The sequence below is a fragment of the Abramis brama genome (assembly GCF_963993115.1).
Source record: "Abramis brama genome assembly, chromosome: 10".
Classification (NCBI taxonomy): Eukaryota; Metazoa; Chordata; class Actinopteri; order Cypriniformes; family Leuciscidae; genus Abramis; species Abramis brama.
This window is the reverse complement of record NC_139972.1, coordinates 21,954,289-21,957,076: the sequence shown is the minus strand read 5'-3', so window position 1 is coordinate 21,957,076 and position 2,788 is coordinate 21,954,289. Positions and strand designations below refer to the sequence as shown.

Genomic DNA, 2,788 nt, shown 5'->3' with positions numbered 1-2,788 from the left:
ACAAATCCTAACATTACTCACTGGAGGAATGAGTTGAAACTTTTGTATAACTCTTTATTATTGATTAATAACAAGAATGCAGAAAAACTGGCTTCTTTTATAAACAATCTTATTGAATAACTGCCCTTTTGATTCATTTTCTAATATGTAAATGTAAATTTTTTTTTGTGGTCATTTTTGTGCTCTATGTTCTTCTGTTCTTTTATGTATTTATTTTCTAAGATGTGCACTGTAGGTTTGTAGGAAGATTTTTACATTGTACCTGATTTGTTTGTATCTGCTTCGTTAATAAAAAAAAATAAAAATAAAAAAAATCATACAGTGCTGCCATCTATCTTTATGTCTGCACTTCCGCTGATGACGTTTACAGAAATAATTAAAATATAGAAAAGTACCAAAAAAAACAAAACATAAATGATTACAAATTACAAAGCTTGCAATCTAATTTTATAATTTTGCTCAATCTGAATCGAATCTGTCGCTAAACTTTAACAATCACGTGACGACCAACAGGGACTCTGTCTGCGTGTCTTTAGAACAAGAGTTTTGTTTTCTCCATCGAACTAGATCGTGAAATCTCCTGAAAAATCATGGACCGACTTGCGAATGTCATCGGACAACAACATATAGGTAAAGAAAAGCACACACCGTGCTTTGTTGTCATGATAAAAAAAAAAAAAAAAAAAAAAAGATAATCAGAGACGCTGTCTTGGGCACATCTTTGTCGTTTGTCATTCTCGTGACTCCTCGCGTGTCAGTTCAGTTGCTTTGCGTTCTAACTGGAATAAACGTTCTAACAACTTATATTCACTCTATATGGTTCTGAAAGCTTATCTTATAATATTAAAAGAGTAAATGCCTTCACAGGTCTGACGGTGGGATTGAGTTTGATGATCATCGTTGTGATAGTCGTCCTCGCGGCTGTTGTTTACACTCCCCCGGGCGCTACAGCTCGCTGCTTGAGAAGAAACAGGAGTGAAGAACACCTCTCCCTGACTTCTAACAGAATTTCATGACTGCTGACAGGAAAAGAAACATGAACTTTATGGATCTCTGTGTTGGACCCACAACTGTTAAACCATTAATAGGGGGAATTTTTTACCCCTTTAAATAGTGGTTTAAAAGTGACTTCCAAGCAAGTTTCCAAACTCATGGAAGTTTAATAACATGTTGAATGTCATGGAAATACCTAAAGTGTTCTGTTGATATCAATTAAGAGGATGTTTTTGTATTTTTGGATGCTTTGTACACTATAAGTATCATGGAAAATCTCTAAATTCTGGTACCTACATACAAATGGAAATCCTAACCTGCAATCTCTGTAATATTATGATATTTAAATATGTGCAATAATCAGGAGCAAACAGAAAATCATGGAAATACATTGGCCAGAAAACAATGGGGCTGACAATATGCATTAAAGATATTAAATTAGAGCTTTATATGCTTTCCTCAATTGTAATTGCAATATTAGAGACTTTTGTATTCTCTATCACGTGGATTTAATGTTTTATAACTCAATTGCACTCAAGAAATCTTATCTGTTTAATGACAGGATTTTAGACAGGTTGCAATTCCAATAGATCACCACTAGAAGGACTAGTGCTCTGTGGAAAGGATGAGAGTATCTGCATCCTGATATTATGATGTTTCATATTCTATTGCATCAGAAATGCTGCTGTTATATGAGACATCTCAAATGAGATTAAACAGGATTTAAAACTAGGAGGACTGATACCACAAAAATAATGAAGTGGTTCTTGATGCTACTCCAGTGTGAATATGTCCACTGCATCTGAAGTGTTTCTGCATCATTTGAATTTCATTCACTCATTTAAAATATTGTTTGTCGTCTGAAAGGGAGTATTTGAATTTTTGCGAATCCCCAAGGAGCAATTTCTCTTACTCCAGCCCTCTCACCCCCCCTTTCACTGTCACCGAGCCAAGCCCTCTGAGTCGAACTTTAATTAAAAGCCATGACTGGTGTTGTCTGTCTGTCTTAAACCCTGATAGTCAGTGTTCCCTAATCTCAATCTTATTTTCCCTGCTCTCCCTGCTAATCCACACGGGGAGACAGAGATACGGTCACTGACAGATGCAGACAACATGTGATAACAGACAAAATGTGAGACGTGCCCATGTGGCAAAACAACATTTGAGCATAAAAGACATCATAAAGTAGCAGACAATGCTTCTTCATTTCCTTATGTATTGTTGTGGTTGTTCTTTTACTGTTTGACAATAATAATAATAAAAAAAAAACTCATGGTATGGGATTTTAACTATATTGAGAAAATATGAGGAATAGTAATGCATTAAACAACCAATAAGACATTCAACCACTGAAAGTAATAACTCAGAGAAATGAATCCATAAATCACTGTCACAACACCCAGGAAAATAATTTCTTAATGTGGTGTCTCATTTCTAATCAATACGTGTTGTGTCTCCGGCTGACTGCTTGTTTTCTCTGACAGAATGAGTCTGCATTGATTGTTGGCTGTGGTCTTTTGCCACAAGCTCTCTAAAACACCAGCATATGTTACATCTGCTGGGATGAAATGGGCGATGGAGCTCAGATTGAATGGGTGGGTTTAATAATCTGTAGCCGAGATATTTTAACGGATTTGATGAATTTTTCCTACGCTCCACCATAGATGAAAATATTCTGTGCAAATCTCAGCTGAATTGGTGTGCATTAGTCTAGTTTTTCTAAATAAAATAAAGAAAGCTGTGGATAAAACAATCAGCTCTAGACTGATGATCAAGGCCCTTCTATTTAGGCCCT

General features: G+C 35.7%; 1 long non-coding RNA gene across 1 annotated transcript; it reads left to right on the top strand.

Moving 5' to 3' along the window:
• Positions 1-347: 347 nt before the first annotated feature.
• LOC311090927 lies at positions 348-1,436 on the top strand. The gene is made up of 2 exons (XR_014607973.1): positions 348-630; positions 868-1,436. It is a non-coding gene; the product is annotated as an uncharacterized lncRNA (long non-coding RNA).
• Positions 1,437-2,788: the final 1,352 nt, after the last annotated feature.